Source organism: Salmo salar, chromosome ssa03 (assembly GCF_905237065.1).
Source record: "Salmo salar chromosome ssa03, Ssal_v3.1, whole genome shotgun sequence".
In the NCBI taxonomy this organism is placed as follows: domain Eukaryota; kingdom Metazoa; phylum Chordata; class Actinopteri; order Salmoniformes; family Salmonidae; genus Salmo; species Salmo salar.
Genome location: NC_059444.1, coordinates 42,446,729 through 42,464,119, shown reverse-complemented (window position 1 = coordinate 42,464,119; position 17,391 = coordinate 42,446,729). Strand labels below are relative to the sequence as shown.

Genomic DNA, 17,391 nt, shown 5'->3' with positions numbered 1-17,391 from the left:
CTAGATCTGAATGAAAGAAATAATCTTATTAAATTATTTTTTCTATACATAGTTGAATGTGCTGACAACAAAATCACACAAAAGTAATCAATGAAAATCCAGTTTATCAACCCATGGAGGTCTGGATTTGGAGTCACACTCAAAATTAAAGTGGAAAACCACACTACAGGCTGATCCAACTTTGATGTAATGTCCTTAAAACAAGTCAAAATGAGGCTCAGTAGTGTGTGTGGCCTCCACGTGCCTGTATGACCTCCCTACAACGCCTGGGCATGCTCCTGGTGAGGTGGCGGATGGTCTCCTGAGGGATCTCCTCCCAGACCTGGACTAAAGCATCCGCCAACTCCTGGACAGTCTGTGGTGCAACGTGGCGTTGGTGGATGGAGCGAGACATGATGTCCCAGATGTGCTCAATTGGATTCAGGTCTGGGGAACGGGCGGGCCAGTCCATAGCATCAATACCTTCCTCTTGCAGGAACTGCTGACACACTCCAGCCACATGAGGTCTAGCATTGTCTTGCATTAGGAGGAACCCAGGGCCAACCGCACCAGCATATGGTCTTACAAGGGGTCTGAGGATCTCATCTCGGTACCTAATGGCAGTCAGGCTACCTCTGGCGAGCACATGGAGGGCTGTGCGGCCCCCCAAAGAAATGCCACCCCACACCATGACTGACCCACCGCCAAACCGGTCATGCTGGAGGATGTTGCAGGCAGCAGAACGTTCTCCATGGCGTCTCCAGACTCTGTCACATCTGTCACGTGCTCAGTGTGAACCTGCTTTCATCTGTGAAGAGCACAGGGCACCAGTGGCGAATTTGCCAATCTTGGTGTTCTCTGGCAAATGCCAAACGTCCTGCACGGTGTTGGGCTGTAAGCACAACCCCCACCTGTGGACGTCGGGCCCTCATACCACCCTCATGGAGTCTGTTTCTGACCGTTTGAGCAGACACATGCACATTTGTGGCCTGCTGGAGGTCATTTTGCAGGGCTCTGGCAGTGCTTCTCCTGTTCCTCCTTGCACAAAGGCGGAGGTAGCGGTCCTGCTGCTGGGTTGTTGCCCTCCTACGGCCTCCTCCACGTCCCCTGATGTACTGGCCCGTCTCCTGGTAGCGCCTCCATGCTCTGGACACTACGCTGACAGACACAGCAAACCTTCTTGCCACAGCTCGCATTGATGTGCCATCCTGGATGAGCTGCACTACCTGAGCCACTTGTGTGGGTTGTAGACTCCGTCTCATGCTACCACTTGAGTGAAAGCACCGCCAGCATTCAAAAGTGACCAAAACATTAGCCAGGAAGCATAGGAACTGAGAAGTGGTCTGTGGTCCCCACCTGCAGAACCACTCCTTTATTGGGGGTGTCTTGCTAATTGCCGATAATTTCCACCTGTTGTCTATTCCATTTGCACAACAGCATGTGAAATTTATTGTCAATCAGTGTTGCTTCCTAAGTGGACAGTTTGATTTCACAGAAGTGTGATTGACTTGGAGTTACATTGTGTTGTTTAAGTGTTCCCTTTATTTTTTTGAGCAGTGTATATTTACTTTGCTAGAGCATGTACGTTTTAAATGGGCAGCTTTATACACGGTAGACCATTGGTAACAAGTTACATTGTTTTAGTAACTGGCGTGCACAACTAACACTTAACTATGGCACCTTATGTCATAGTATTGTTGGCAAACGGAATGCTCAACTCTAACCAACTCTTGTTTTCAGGTTTCTTGGTTATACCATGAAGAGATACAATAGTCTTTCTCTTACCACTTTGTTTCATTGTCTATAAGTCATGGACATGCGCTCCATGACACAGAGCTTAAGAAAATCTGCAAGGAAGAATGGGAGAAAATCCACAAATTCAGATGTGCAACACTGATACAAGCATACCCAAGACGACTGACTACAAAGATGTAGTCGCCGCAAAAGGTGCTTTTGCAAAGTATTGACTCAGGTGTGAAGACTTATGAGAGATTTCTGTATTTTATTTTCAATACATTTGCAAAATTTCAAAAAACGTCTTTAAAATTTTTCATTTTCGGGTATTGTGTGTAGCTGGGTAAGCAACAACAAAAAAGATTTAATCCATTTTGAATTTAGGCTGTAACACAACAAAATGTGGAATAAGTCAAGACGTATGAATACTTTCTGAAGGTGGGTGACATTTGGGACATAAGCCCTAGTCCTGTGGTAGTTCGTTGCTCCTTTTCTCTCTATCCTCTTTCCTTTCGTATCCTCTCCTTTCCCACGCTCCCTCTGAATCTCTTGGCCCTTTCTCTCGCTCTCTCTGCAGACCATGAATAAGAAGATTGACATCATCAAAGGTCTCTATGTAGCCTGCCGCTTCTCTGAGGCCAGATACATTGTCAGGTAATCTGCCTTCACTTTACTACTGGTCAACCTGAGCATGTCTCCCAAATGGCTCACTACCTTTGACCAGAGCCCTATTGGCCAGAAGCAGTATACTACAAAGGGAATAGGGTGCCTTTTGGGATGTACTTAACACCTGTCGGTCTGCACTCATTGAGTACTGGCCTTTTGTTAAAATGTTCATGTCATACATTTTTGGTTCCAAGCATCTTTTAACATAAAAAAAAAAATGGTTTAGATGAGGATTTAGAGTGGAGCATGTTTTCTTCCTTCACTAGTCAATCTGAACCTTGTATTACACCTGTCTGTCCATTCACAAGCAGCTGGTTGTCACAGTAACAGATTAAGATGGTACCTAACTTTTTTTTTTACCAGCTAATACATACACTAAAAAGGACACCGTCAAAGCAGCACAACATCAATGTATGTTAAAAACAAAGTCTGATTTCAGATTTTCATGTCTGTGTTGGTTGGTTGGTTGGTTGATTGATTGACAGGTCTCTGGCAGGGAAGCTGAGGATAGGCTTGTCTGAGCAGAGTGTACTGGCTGCCCTGAGTCAGGCTGTGTGCCTGACTCCTCCAGGACAAGGTGAGCCAGCTAACGTTTTTTCAACGTTCACACTGCGTGACCACCACAACATCATCGCAATGTTTACACAACATTTCCTCCAACTGTATCACCTTTTCACAATGTTACTTCAAAATTATAATGATTTCACAACATTATCACAATGTTTTTGTCACATTTTCACAATACTACCACAACATTACCCCTCAACATTTCCCCAACATTATTACAATATAACCTATACATATGAAAACAATGTATTCTTTTATTGTGACTGAGACATTGGTTCATGTGCAATTCTAGGCTTCCCTCCAGCGGTGATCGATGCAGGGAAAGGAATGAGTGCAGGAAAACAGAAAGCCTGGCTAGAGGAGAAGAGCCTTGTCCTTAAACAGACCCACTGGTACTGTACACCTCTAAACCCACTGTATATACTCACTCACAGCACATTCCCTAAGTACCACCTTACCTACACCCAGATTTGTGTCCCAAATGAACACCCGTTTTCCTATGTATATCAGTGGTTCTCTTTTTTTGGTTACTGTACAAACCAAGTGCATTTTGCTCTGCCTGGAGTACTAGTGCCCCTGGTTGAGAACCACTGCAAAATAGTGCACTACTTTAGACCGGGGCCCTATAGTGTACCATTTTGGGACACACTGATTCACTCTATTGACTGACTCTTACTGGTGATGTTTTCTTGTTTGTCCACTCCAGTGAGATGCCCAACTGTGATGTCATCATCCCAGTACTGATGAAGGAGGGCATAGATGAACTGCCCAACCACTGCAAACTCACCCCAGGTACAGTACTGTGTGTGTGTGTGTGTGCGTGTGTGTTGATTTTTGACACCCTCCTCTCCCCCACCTCAGGTGTGCCATTGAGGCCCATGCTGGCTCACCCCACCAAAGGTGTAGGAGAGGTGATGAAGAGGTTCGACGAAGCCGCCTTCACCTGCGAGTACAAGTATGATGGAGAAAGAGCACAGGTGTCTGTTTTCTCACGTGCCCACTTACAGTGTGTGTGTGTGTGTGTGTGTGTGTATGTCAACTGTGTGCCCCTGTTAGAAAACAGACATGATGCTGTTGTCTCAGGCTGTTGGGCTGTGTTAGCCCCTCCCAGTGAAGGCATTGGAGAGAGCAGTGTAACTTCTCATTCTCTATTTATCCTTCCTCAATTTCTCCTAACCTCTCTCCTCACCTTCTCGAAGCACATTGGAGCAGAAGATCTGTCTTCCTCCGCTAGAACCTTCTTCTCCAATGCGTTTTGAGGAGGAGGCCGAGAAGAGCGAGGCCAGGAGTCAGAAAAATACAATGGAAATTCACTTGAGATTCACCCAGTGACACCTCCTATTCTTTGTGCCTTTAAACTGCAGTGTGACTCCTGAAATGGCCAGCAGATGGAACTCTAAGATGCTTGCATCTGGAGCTTCTGTCATACAGTTGAGCTCTGTCAATTCGTCTTTCTGTGATTCCTAGCATTCTATCTCCTCAAATTCTTCTCAACGATATTGGAGTAGAAGAGCCAAGGCCCCTCCCCTCTGACCTTCTTCTCCAGTGGGTTTTGAGAAGGGAGAGAGGATGCGAGGAAAAATCAATTGAGAAAAAGCCTTGGACACTGCCTGTCTCTCTACTCTCCAGATATGATAGGAAACTCACTCACTGTTATTGGTTGAATGATAACTATTGATTATTGTATTTGTGCAGATCCATATTCTGGAGAATGGGGAAGTGCGTATTTTCAGTCGCAACCAGGAAGACAATACGACCAAATATCCCGATATCACCTCTCGTATTCCCACGGTAATAGTAACCCTCTCAACACTAGCACACTCCGTATGCATCCCAAATGGCACCCTATTCCCATTATAAGGCTCTGGTCAAAAGTAGTGCACTATATAGGGAATAGGATGCCTTTTGGGATACACACTCAGTCAGCATCTTAGCCCCTTCATGGTCATAAGCTCACTTCATGAATAATACCTCTCTTTCTCTCCTCTATTTCTCTCTTTTGCTCCCCTCTTTCTGTCTCCCACTCGCTCCATATTTCTCTCTCCCTCCCCCTCTGCCTTCCCCTCCCCCATTTCTCTCTCACACCCCTCCCTCCCTCAGGTAAAGGAGTCTGTGGTGTCCTGTGTGCTTGACTCTGAGGCTGTGGCTTGGAACAGAGAAAAGAAACAGATGCAGCCATTCCAGGTGCTCAATACACGGAAGAGAAAGGTGAGAGGAAAGAGAAATAAGGGGGGGAAATACTCGGTATCCATGGTTTTGGTTTCTGTAATTATTTTCAGAACAGCTGGATGGGTGATTAGCCCAGGCAGCTGTGTTCACAAGTTGTCTGCAGTGGTGGTGGATAATTTTCCTACCATGCTCTCTATGTTCATCAGGTGGACTGCTTTGTTTGAATCCTCGTCCTCAAGCTGTCAGGTTAGACCTGCCGGGAGTTACCTCTGAGGTGGCCGTTGAGGTACACAAGCCCCCTGACTGCAACAATATACTGAGTGAAGGGGCCAAAAGATCTAGGTTTTGAATGCTCTTTTTAGTGTGTAGGTAGGTATGTGTATGGTCATGTTTAGTTAGGTTGCTGTTAAATTACTTGTTTTATTTTTTTACAGGGCGTGGAGGCAGCTAATATCAAGGTCCAAGTGTGTGTTTACGCCTTTGACCTGCTGTATCTCAACGGAGATGTGAGTTGGGATGATGATTAAGTAAGCATTTCACTGTAAGGTCTACACACTTGTTGTATTTGGTGCGCGTGACAAATAAACTTTGATTTGATGGGAGTTATGGAGTCTGTTAGACATTTATTAAGTAAACCTTGTTCCATTCAGAACGGCCTATCCTTTTTCTGTAGCATGAGGCAGCTTATTGTTCAAGTTTTAGTCTAGTCTTATTCATTTTGGCTGAAATATCATTAAGTCTTAGTCAAGCACAATAAATGGCCTTATTAACCTTTAGTAAACACATCACTGACTTCCATGTGCACAAGCATGCATGGTCTTGTCCTACATTTTTATGCATAACATCCTATTGCATGATTCTCTTCTCAACAGCCAAATTGCCAGAAGAACGCATTAATCTGCAGCAGGTAAAAAGTCACACCCCTTGTCAGGGCTCCAGACTAACATTTCCCATAACTTTTTCAGTTGGTGGCACCAGCCCATGATTCGAACCAATTGTTTTCCACAGCGTCACGCAATAGAAAAACGTAATTGCCTTATGAAGTCATTCACAGTGCTTTAGACTGTAATAGACTACTGAGATGGTAGGCTTCACGAGAAATAAGTTGTTTCATTGAACATGTCCAAGCAGGAATGCATGATTCAAGATATGTTGATGTGCTACCTAATCCAGTGACTGTCATTAATTGTGGGTTGACAATAAGAGTATTGTTTTTATTTTACTATTAAAATAGGGCTCCAGAATTTTCTGAATTTTGTTGCTCAATAGAGAGTAATTTGCCTTAATCGTTATGTGCACTAATATCATAGGCTAATTTATTTTGGGGTTAATTCACCACAGGAAGTAAACTCAAAACACATTAGCTAGATTGCTAACCCTAAATATAATACCCACTGCTAGTGTCTCGTGTGGCTCACTTGGTAGAGCATGGCACTTGCAACACCAGGGTTGTGGGTTCGATTCCCACGGGGGACCAGTATGAAAACGTAAGCACTCACTACTTACTGTAAGTCGCTCTGGACAGTAAATGTAATGTCCTAAATGTTGTAGATTGCGACCCTATGCGCTCGCAATTGCGCGCTTCGCATCTTAAAGAATAATCAAATGTCTTGGTTGTAAAATAGTTGCTTTTGAGCTCAATATTAAGAGATAACAAATATAAATTATACCCACAGAAAGCTGAGAACAACAGTAGTTGCTTCCAAAGATATGTATTTCCCAAATTGGATTTTTAAATGTTACACAATCAGAAGCTTTTTTCTCTCTCCCGTAGCGCACATCAAGTGGCTCGTTCATCACAGCAGCGGGCCCCAGCGAAACATGCCCAGGGGCTGGGCAGACAATTTCATTACTGGAATCATGAGGATAATGCACTTTACTGTTTGACCAAATCATGGTTTTAGCAGCCAGAAAGTAGGACATTTTTTTAACTTTTGAGTGAGGTCACCATGTAATGAATTTTCAGCTTCCACTGATGCGACCAATAAAAAATGTAACTCGCACAGCCAAGTCAAAGGGTCGCAAAATGTGACTAAATGGCCGCAGTCTAGAGCACTACCTCTGGACATATTGTAGATGTATTGTAATCAAAGTTAAGCCTTACAATTCTACTAATGTCATACATGTTTTTGATTGGACCAAACAAATGACACTAAAAAGCTCTCAATCTCTCCAAAAACTCTTGTCCAGTCCATTTACTAGTCAGAATTTAGTCACACAGATAATTTAATCTAGTCTTGTTTTTGTAAACCAAAATGAGAAATCCTTTTCATTTAGTTATTTTTCCCCCTGGATTTATTTAGTCCTCTTGTCAATTGTCACTGACTCAAATCATATTGTATTGTTTACATACACATGCTTAGCAGATGTTATTGTGAATGTAGCGAAACGCTTGTGCTTCTAGTTCAGACAGTGCAGCAATATCTAACAAGTAATCTAACAATTCCACAACAACAACCTAGTACACACAAATCTAAGTAAAGGAATAAGAATATATAAATATATGAATGAGCAATGACAGAGCGGCATAGGCAAGATGCAATAGGTGGTATAAAATACAGTATAAAGATATGAGATGAGTAATGCAAGATATTGTAAACATTATTAAAGTGGCATTATTAAAGTGACTAGTGATCCATTTATTAAAGTGTCCAATGATTTCAAGTCTGTACATAGGCAGCAGCCTCTCTGAGTTAGTGATGTCTCTTGAGATACAAGCTGTTTTTCAGTCTCTCGGTCCCAGCTTTGATGCACCTGTACTGACCTTGCCTTCTGGATGGTGGCAGGGTGAACAGGCAGTGGTTCAGGTGGTTGTTGTCCATGATGATATTTTTGCCTTCCTGTGACACCGGGTGCTGTAGGTGTCCTGGAGGGCAGGTTGTTTGCCCCTGGTGATGCAGACCACACCTCCCTCTGGAGAGCCTTGCGTTTGTGGGCGGTGCAGTTGCCGTACCAGGCAGTGATACAGCCAAACAGGATGCTCTCAATTGTGCATCTGTAAAAGTTTGAGGGTTTTAGGTGACAATCCAAATTTCTTCAGACTCCTGAGGTTGAAGAGGCACTGTTGTGCCTTCGCCACACTGTCTGTGTGGGTGGACCATTTCAGTTTGTCCATGATGTGTACGCAGAGGAACTTAACTTTCCACCTTCTCCACTGCTGTCCCGTTGATGTGGATACGGGGTGCTCCCTCTGATGTTTCCTGAAGTCCACGATCATCTCCTTTTGTTGACATTGAGTGAGAGGTTGTTTTCCTGACACCAAACTCCGAGTGCCCTCACCTCCTCCCTGTAGGCTGTCTCGTCGTTGTTGGTAATCAGGCCTACCACTGTTGTGTCGTCTGCAAACTTGATGATTGAGTTGGAGGCGTGCATGGACATGCAGTCATGGGTGAACAGGGAGTACAGGAGGGGGCTGAGCATGCACCCTTGTGGGGCCCCAGTGTTGAGGATCAGCGGGGTGGAGATGTTTCCTACCTTCACCACCTGGGGATGGCCCATCAGGAAGTCCAGGACCCAATTGCACAGGGCGTGGTTGAGACCCAGGGCCTCAACCTTAATGATGAGCTTGGAGGGTACTATGGTGTTGAATGCTGAGCTATAGTCAATGAACAGCATTCTTACATCAGTTATCCTGTTGTCCAGATGGGATAGGGCAGTGTGCAGTGTGATGGCGATTGCATCGTCTGTGGACCTATTGGGGCATTAAGCAAATTGAAGTGGGTCTAGGGTGACCTGTAAGGTAGAGGTGATATGATCCTTGACTAGTCTCTCAAAGCACTTCATGATGACAGAAGTGAGTTCTACGGGGCGATAGTCATTTAGTTCAGTTACTTTTGCGTTCTTGGATACAGAACAATGGTGGCCATCTTGAAGCATGTGGGGACAGCAGACTGGGCTAGGGAGAGATTGAATATGTGCGTAAACACACCAGCCAGCTGGTCTGCGCATGCTCTGAGGACGCGGCTAGGGATGCTGTCTGGGCCGGCATCCTTTCGATGGTTAACACGTTTAAATGTCTTCCTCACGTCGGCCACGCAGAAGGAGAGCCCACAGTCCCTGGTAGCGGGCTGCATTGGTGGCACTGTATTATCCTCAAAGTGGGCAAAGAAGGTGTTTAGTTTGTCTGGAAGCAAGACGTCAGTGTCCGTGGCGTGGCTGTTTTTTGTTTCTTTTTGTAGTCTGTGATTGTCTGTAGACCCTGCCACATACGTCTCGTGTCTGAGCCGTTGAATTGCGACTCCACTTTGTCTCTATACTGACATTTTGCTTGTTTGATTCCCTTCCCTATGGAATAACTACACTGTTTGTATTCGGCCATATTCCCAGTCACCTTTCCATGGTTAAATGCAGTGGTTCTCGCGTTCAGTTTTGTGCGAATGCCGCCTTCTATCCACGGTTTCTGGTTAGGGTAGGTTTTAATAGTCACAGTGAGTACATCTCTTATACACTTCCTTATAAACTCACTCACAGAATCAGCATATATGTCGATATTATTCTCTGAGGCTACCCAGAACATGTCCCAGTACGCGTGATCAAAACAATCTTGAAGCGTGGATTCTGATTGGTCAGACCAACGTTGAATAGTCCTTAGCACGGGTACTTCCTGTTTGAGTGTCTGCCTATAGGAAGAGAGGAGCAAAATGGAGTCATGGTCAGATTTGCCGAAAGGAGGGCGGGGGAGGGCCGAAGTTAGAGTAGCAGTGATCCAGTGTTTTTCCAGGGCAGGTGCTACAGTCAATATGCTGATAGAATTTAGGTAGCCTTGTTTTCAAATTTGCTTTGTTAAAATCCCCAGCTATAATAAATGCAGCCTCAGGATATATGGTTTCCACTTTGCATGAAGTCCAGTGAAGTTCCATGAGGGCCGTCGTGGTATCGGCTTGAGGGGGGATATACACGGCTGTGACAATAAACACATAGGTGTTTGACTAATATTTTCGCCACTTTTCGTTGACGAAATTAACACTGAGGTACACCCCCTGGACAGGATGCTAGCGTAATATATTAGACATTGAATAATTAGACATTGATTGTAATGTTTGCAATTTCAGTGGTGTGTGTGTCTCAGTCTCTGGTAAAGCGGCCCCTGTCCCACGCAGGGCCCTTCTGAAGGAGAGCTTCGAGGAGAGGAGGGAGAGTTTGTGTTCGCCCGCCCTATTGACTCAGACAACACAGACACCATCGCTGAGTTCCTGGAGCAGTCTGTTCGAGGTGTGTGTGTCAGTGTGGGATCGGTCTATTTACTGTGTGTGTGTGTGTGTGACTGTCTGTGTGTGTGTGTGAGGGAGGGAGAGAGACGGGAGCCAACCATGTGTTTGTGGGAGGTCAACCCTGTCTTCTGTGATCTCCTTCTCTCCTGAAGTTGTTTATTAATGAATGTCTTAGGTTGTGTCCCAAATGACACCCTATTCCCATGGGCCCTGGTCGTAAGTATTGCGCTATATCGGGAAGGGGGTGCCATTTGGGATGCATTCTTAATTGTATGTCCTCCTGTGGTGTGATTTTTGGTTGAATCCTCAGACTCCTGTGAGGGACTAATGGTGAAGACTCTGGAGAAAGATGCCACTTATGAAATCACCAAGCGCTCTCACAACTGACTCAAGGTACACACATGCACGCACATGTACACAAACCACACATGCATATACACACGCACGCACACGTATGTACCAGGGGTTCCTAAACCTTTTTGACCCACGACCCCATTTTGATATCTGAAAAATCTCAGATTCCAACAATGAGGGAAAAAGAATGTATGTGATTAACAGCCAAAGTTAACTTTTATTTGGGGCTATGGCAGTCAATTGGAAAACATTCTAACAGTATTTTTGATTTGTCTTCTCAACTCCCCATCACATACTTCTGATGTGGGACTATGAGTAATTTGCAAATGAGTCTGAAATAATGTATCTTATCTCACCACAACTAATGAGATGGGTGTTCTTGATGGGTGTGCTTGATGCATGTCGCGTTGGTGCTTCTCAAAGTCAGCGGGCGTGGTCTACAGTGCGCACCTCATCTCTGGTTTTAATGCGGACCAGCGTGTGGTTTGATGTAGTTTACAATCTAAGTTACTTGCTGCAGTATATCTCCGAGTTCTGTGCTCAGCTCTTTTGCCGACAGTTGCTCTCGGGTTATCATACAATGCATTCATATGGCGGAGGCAGACACATTCATAACTAGAAAGCAGAGACTTGACCTCCGTCCCGTGATAGATGGAGCCACATCTGTGCAAAAGCCAGCCATTTGATCCCATATGGAATCTGTTAGCCACGCAGCATACTGAACATCCCCTGTGCCGTTTCATGCTCGAGAATCGTGAGACAGAACATTGTGTCCTCGTGAGCATCCCCCGACATCTATAGTAAACAAGGCAATTCATAGGCATCTCAGCTCTCAACACTAACGTCCGTTTGGAGTTTGGGTCGTTCAGTCAGTTTCTTCTTCATTGCTAGCAATAGCATGAATGATTTGTTTAACAGTGTTGTCTGGCACAGGTATTGATGTGAGTTTCTGTGACTCTGCCTCCCCACACATTGTTTTCACCGTATCTATTGCGGCCAGTAATTTTGAAGTCTCTGCAATAGTGTGTGGTTTCATAGCGTAGCTGGCTTAGCCATTCACTGTGGGAATGATTCAAGTTCAACGGTCAAGTGTGGCCTTTTCTCAGGTTCAAGGGCGCTCTGGTTGAATTTGATCTTTTAGATTTTGAATAATTTTCATTTAGATTTTTAAGATGAACCACATTACAATGATTTTGAGATACAAAGATGATATTATATATTTTTTGTATGTTGTTGGGGTGGGGGGTTTTGAAATTCTCCCGCGACCCCATTTTCATATCAGGTGACCCCACATGGAGTTGGGAAACACTTGTATACACAAACACACTCTCTCATAATAAATACTCAAATGAAAACCTACCACTCATCCCTGTCTCTCTTTCTAGCTGAAGAAGGACTATCTGGATGGGGGACAGTGGATCTGTGTGTGATTGGAGCGTATCTGGGGAAGGGCAAGAGAACAGGGACCTACGGAGGCTTCCTGCTCGCCCGCTACGATGAGGACAATGAAGAGTTCCAGTCAGTCTGCAAGGTCTGTCTGTGTGTGTGTCAGGGGTGTCTTTGTGTGTCTGCGTATGTCTGTGTGTGTACCTCCTTGCCTAGGAGGTGACTTTTTGTCTTTCTCTGTCTCGGTTGGTTTGTCTCTCTGAAAGGTGACACAGCGCCTCAGTCCAAATAGGATAAAGGCATTTTGCACAGGGAATTCTTTCGCAATTCTTTGTTATTCTGCTCTGCTAAATGTCTCATCTGGCTTACAACAGGGGAATATATTTTTCAGTTTATTTTGTCTTTGCAGATTGGGACAGGTTTCAAGGATGAAGATTTGGAGCAACATTACAAATTCTTTAAGGTACAGTACAGAGACGTTTGTGTTCAATGCTCGTTTGATGCGAAGCGCAGAGTTTCTTGAAGCGAATCTGCCAAAAGTCTTTAGACCCAATTAACTGTGAAGGCATTGTCTTTTCCAGGAGCACATTTTGCCCAAACCCCACCCCTATCATCGTGTGGACCGATCAACAGAGCCCGATGTGTGGCTTGATGCCGTGCAAGTATGGGAAGTGCAGTGTGCCGACCTATCGCTGTCGCCGATCTACAAGGCTGGCATGGGATTGGTTAGTAGAACTCGTCCTTGTACACTGGCTCATCAGTACTAATAATATTTGGATTTCAAGCCAGTTTAAAGTAATTTGGAAGTTAATAATTTGATTCAATGCAATTTTATCTTTGAGGGCCGACCAGTGAAGCAACCACAACAGAATCTTTAACTCAATAATCCCCTCTGCAAATCTAAAATGTTTAGGTCTCAGGATGTTGCGAAATATCTCCGGAACATTTTCACATTTTTTATGTCTCAAATTTCTCATGAGGATCATGCCACTTTTTGTTTCCCCTTAAAAACTGTATTATTTAAGAGACCTACCATGAAGCGACCATGTTACCCATAGCTTAAAAACACACTCGTATAGGCCTAAGCAGCAGTTTGAGTAGCAGTGCTGTCCAAAAATCTTATTCCCCACTTCTACTGCAAAGCTCTTTGTGGATATGGATCCTAATCTGTGCTTTGCATTAGTACTCAACAAAGCTGTGATATCATGGTACTATGTTAGATTAAATAAAGAGTTGCCATCCTCGAATCAATAGTTCTTCAACCTCCAGTCTTTTGGTGCAGGGTTTAAAAGGCATATTAACTGTGAAAGGAAAACCCACAATAGTCTTCGTTTTAATGTCTTTAGCGGCAGCAAAAGTCAGACAAGTTTAGGTGAAAAGATGATTCATAGCTTTTCTTTAGCCCTCTCTCGTCTTCTCCCAGTGTGACCCAGAGAAGAGCTTCAACCGCTTGCTCAGGTTAGGGTAAGGGCTAGGGTTAGTGGATAGTTGTTTGAAGTGTTGACAATCTACAAACCATCTATTTGGAATTATCCAAATACTGTTACTGGCGATTCATGTCTTTTCTCCTCTCTCCCAGTGTGACCTAGAGAAGGGAATCTCTCTTCGGTTCCCACGCTTCCTGAGGATCCGAGATGATAAAAAGCCAGAGGACGCAACTTCAGGAAGACAGGTAGTTGTAGACACTGCTGTGACAGTGTATCTCGTAGTTCTGAATTTCTTTGGTTGCGTCCCAAATGTATTTCTATGTAGGGTGTCCAATCAAAAACGCATATTTTGACAAATGGGTAAACTCAATGGTCCAAACCTCATGCCCCTATCATAATCCATTCAAAAGTTATTGGAGTTTTTACCCTTGTAGGATGGGCAAAATTAGGGTGACTAAATCAATGGAGGCCAAATATTTTTCTCAAAAAATAATGACAATTGCACAGCATCGGATCAGCTAGGCTGGATGCTACTTGACAGGCTCATTTTCCCGTTGAACTCGCCATCTTTCTTCTCGAATCCGCAGGACTTAAAACAATGTCGAGGTAAGATGTATATCCATTTTGAGACATGACATGTAGTACTTTCATATTTTGGTATACCCTTTTCATATTAATGTGAAATTCCTGTTCTTTTTGAAGATTTCTCACAAAAACAAGTATTTGTGAAATGTCAACAGAGCACTGAGTATACCGCAAGCTTTTTTAAAAAGCCTTTTACGTTTAAATTCAGCTCGTGTCATGCTAATTTAGCTTTTTGCAACCCGAGGAAACAACTTTGAAGATGAGAACCACAAAATGTGAAATCCTCAAGTTGCTGCATGCTCTTTCAACAGAGCTTTGTGATTATTATCAGATGTATTAGGTTACAAATTCTGCCTTTTTGGATATACTGTTAATGAAATGTTAGAGAAAGACCCCACTAATGATTCAGAACATTTATAATCATATTTGTCTTGGTAAAATGTATTTTATAACACAAGGAAGTGAAATCTCATCACCAAAGCGCTTTTTCACCCACTCTGGGCAGAGTTGGTAGACACCCTATTCTATAGAAGAAACCTACCTTCAGAGACAGAGGGTGCATCCATATTGCAGGCAAAAGTAGTGCATTAAATAGGGAATAGGGTGTCAGTTTTCTTTCATATATATACATCATTCTAGATCTATGCTCCCCCCCCCTCTGTGTTTCAGCTTCTTCCACATATATACACACAGTATATTTTATTACACCAATTTTGGTATTCTGTGTTTATCCCCCTGTAATTTGATATAAATTGGCCCTCGTACCACCTTATCCTCAGATTCCAATTGGCTCATTCATCTCCTCCCCCCTCACTGATTTCTTTGTTCTGTCCCATTTCAGATTGCTGATTTGTATAGGGAGCAGCAGGTTGCTCAGAATCAGGGAGACAAAGCTGACCTTGAGGACTGTTACTGACCTCATCAACGGACCGGCCAGTCGCCAATAACTCGGGTGAAATATAAATTTGTACATATATACATTTTTTTTTAATGGTAAACTTGAGCAAGGCTCTGTCGATGCAATATAAAAAAAATTAAACTCTGCGCAGCAGTGTCTAGATCCAGGTGCTGGTTTAGGCTCTGCCAGTGTCAGGATAATCAACATTTTGTGTGTGTTGGTGTTGAGCCTAAGGCTTATTTCTGTAAACGTATACTTAACAGTATAAATAAAGGATGTGTTCCACACTTTTCAATGACTCAAATAAATCACAGTAATGACAATGTGAATAAAGGCTTTGCTAATTTTATCATATCAAACATATTGGGTGTTGATTTTATCCTGTACTAAGCTTCATTTTATCAATTGATAGTGTTGGTTTCCTGGACACAGATTAAGCCTAGTCCTGGACTAAAAACCACTTTTCTGCTTTTTAATCCAGTTCTAAATTTCATCTGTGTTCAGGAAACTGTCCAATACAATATAAAGAACACCAAGACATTGAAGACTTGCATCTTTGAGAGTCACTTGTAATGCATATCTCAGTAACACTACCTGAAAGTATGCTTTAAAACGTGTTCTAAGCATGTATGAGCTGTTATCCTTTGTCTTAAGGTTTATCATTCATGCAGTGAGTGAAATGGAGATCCCTTTGTTGGTGTCCTATGAGCCACCTGGTGCAATAAGGATGAGGAGTTGAGAAGAGTTGAATAACACTTGCATAATCCTAGCAGTACGCAGAGATTTGAATACTGTTGAGAAGTAAACAAAGCTCTAACGTTCCCCTAAGTACCTCTCATTCTTACAGGTTCAGTCCAGTATGAGGCGCATCCCAAATGGCAGCCTATTTCTGTCATAGTGCACTACTTTTGACCAGGGCCAGGGTAGTGCACTAATATAGTGAATAGGGGGCCATTTAGGATGCCCCCTACCAACGTGTGGATATCAGAATGTAAAGATAAATGTCCTTCTGTTTTCCCCCATTACACTATTGAAGGCAAGGTCAACTCTAAACATTGCTGCTCACCAGTGGTGTAAAGTCCTTAAGTAAAAATACTTTAAAGTACACTACTTAAGGTTATTTTTTATCTTAACTATTTATATTTTTGACTACTTTTACTACATTCCTAAAGAAAATAATGTACTTTTCACTCCATACAGTTTCCCTGACAACCAAAAGTACTCATTTACATTTTGAATGGGTAGCAGGACAGGAAAATTGTCAAATTCATGCACTTACTGTATCAAGAGAACATCCCTGGTCATCCCTATTGCCTCTGATCTGGCGGACTCACTAAACACAAATGTTGTTGGGAGTGTGCCCCTGGCTATCTGTAAATAAGAACAAGAAAATGGTGACTCCTGGTTTGCTTAACATAAGTAATTTGAAATATTTTTACTTTTACTTTCAATACTTAAGTATATTTTGCCAATTACATTTACTTTTGATACTTAAGTATATTTTGCCAATTACATTTACTTTTGATACTTAAGTATATTTAAAACCAAACCCTTTTAGACTTACTCAAGTAGTATTTCATTGGGTGACTCACTTACTTGAGTCATTTTCTATTAAGCTGTCTTTACTTTTACTCAAGTATGACAAGTGGGTACTTTTCCACCACTGCTGCTCACATTGATTGTGTACTTGGAACTGAAGAGGTTAATTCTAGTCTACCCAATACAAAAATATCTCGACTCTAGGTTACAAATATTGACAATTTACCTCTTACGTCAAATATTACAGTACACTACACTGTAATAGTGTGTAACAGTACACTGTGACATCTCAACAGTTCACCAGAGTCAAATTAACACTCCCACACAAAACAAGTTTCCCTGTAGAAACATTGCAAAACACTGCAACAAGAGACATGCGATTTCTTTAAAACGTGTTATTATGCAGAATATCAGTGTAACATTTCTAAATGTACTGTGTATGTGCAGAAGAACAAGGACGAAGCAAGGAGAGCGCCAGGTACATTATAAAATGCAAACAGGTTGACAGCTCAAGGAGCAGTACAAACAGAAGCCTTTCCCAGCCTGCATTAGATGATGAAACTCCACAAGTCAGTAGACGGAATCAAGAATCAATCCACTACAAGAAGACGCAGGCCAGAGAAGAGAGTCAAGGACACATGGTCATTATAGGAAGTAAAGCGGATTGTAGAGTTCTGGGAAGCTAGTGAGATGCCATACACGGTGGTTGTTGTGTTTGTATGTGTCTGAAATGCCACCCAATTCCCTATATAGTGCACACTTTTGACCAGAGCACATCTGGTCATAAGTAGTGCACTATGCAGGGAATATGGTGCCATTTGGGATGTTGTGGCGTGCATGTGGAAGTGAGTGGGCTGTGATGTGACCTGTGCTTGAG

The 17,391-nt window shown here is 43.1% G+C and overlaps 1 pseudogene; it reads left to right on the top strand.

Annotated features, from left to right (window-relative positions):
* The window catches only part of LOC106600468 (DNA ligase 1-like), a 42,771-nt pseudogene extending 27,509 nt beyond the window's left edge, over positions 1-15,262 (top strand).
* The last annotated feature ends 2,129 nt before the right edge of the window (positions 15,263-17,391 follow it).